Source organism: Jaculus jaculus, chromosome X (genome assembly GCF_020740685.1).
Source record: "Jaculus jaculus isolate mJacJac1 chromosome X, mJacJac1.mat.Y.cur, whole genome shotgun sequence".
NCBI lineage: Eukaryota > Metazoa > Chordata > Mammalia > Rodentia > Dipodidae > Jaculus > Jaculus jaculus.
The window spans coordinates 139,069,440-139,070,832 of NC_059125.1; the positions used below are offsets into that span (position 1 = coordinate 139,069,440).

At 35.2% G+C, this 1,393-nt stretch overlaps 1 non-coding gene across 1 annotated transcript; it reads right to left on the reverse strand.

Moving 5' to 3' along the window:
* Positions 1 to 1,060: 1,060 nt before the first annotated feature.
* On the reverse strand, positions 1,061 to 1,167 carry LOC123456797. The gene has a single exon (XR_006634675.1). It is a non-coding gene; the product is annotated as a U6 spliceosomal RNA (small nuclear RNA).
* Positions 1,168 to 1,393: the final 226 nt, after the last annotated feature.

A 1,393-nucleotide genomic window follows, 5' to 3' on the forward strand; every position in this document is an offset into this window, starting at 1 on the left:
TAAAGTTAGAAGGTATACCTAAGTAGTCTTTTCAGAACAAAGTGAACAGACTAATTCTCAATGTTGCAATCTATATGAACTTGGTAAATAACCAATAGTATTTCGAAGGTATAACTAATAAAGCATCAAAGAGACTTTATTTGGTTGTGCATGAGTAGATGGGAATAGCTTTTAGTAATTTATGAAATCACCTTAATTTTAAAGGAACAATATTTCATGTGAGCAACAGCAATTGTATATGAATGGGGTTTTATGTAGAATCATACAACCAAGCTAAAGTCATAGATCAAAACTTTCCTTTCATACTTAGACTTGTGCTTTTTATCTCTTTGAATGCTGCTTCCACCTAATCCCCCCTCACCTAGCCAGAGAGAAGCAGAGACTTAAATCTCTTGATCTTAGCACTTCCCATGCTCACTGCTATTACCTTGAGTCCACTTGTTCTGTCCTATCTGATCCCAAATCAAATAGCCTCTTGGTTAATCTCCCTGCCTTCAGTCTTTCCATTCTCCAATTTGTCCTTCACACTGCAGTCAACTTGATCTTTTCAAAGCACTAACCAAAATCTTTTCATCCTTCCCACTGAGTGCAGGACCAAGCCACAGCTCCTTAGCTCTGTGTGTTTAAAGCAAATGAGTAGTGTCTTTTTTTTGTTTCTCCAGACTCATATCTCTGTATCCTTCCTTTGTAGCCATATTATATGACTACATGAATTCCTTGGTTACAAGATATATGACTATCTTTCATATAATTATCTATCAGCTTAAAGTGTATACTATCCACTCTTCCTATAAAGAGGTATAAAGGCTCCAATTATATGTTCTTTTCTCCAGAAAGAGCCTTGTTTGGCTCACTTACAAGTCCTAGCTATACTGTGGCATAATTTCCAATTCATTATGTATCAAGACAAACCTGCATTAAGAACCCCATGACTTCCTACTGTCCCTAAACCCTTGCATGTTTCCTGGTGCACAGAATGCTTTAAAAATGTTTGTGGAATGAACAAATCATGGACTTTAGCAAAGCCTTTTTTTTTTAATTATTTATTTACTTATTTGAGAAAAATATGGAACGATTCACGAATTTGTGTGTCATCCTTGCACAGGGGCCATGCTAATCTTCTCTGTATCGTTCCAATTTTAGTATATGTGCTGTCAAAGCGAGCACTAGCAAAGCTTTTTAACATGCTTCAAAAGTCCATAGTCTGGGCATATGGCTCTATGATAAAGCACTGACCTGGTGTTCAGGAAGTCAATATTCAACACTGCAAAAAATAAATAAAAAAGGTTGATTTCATATATAAATTAAAGATTTAAGTTCAGTGACTGTTTTAAATAATGTTTCATAAACATTTAGATTTTTTTGTGCTCAATAGACATTGTCAAGATCCACA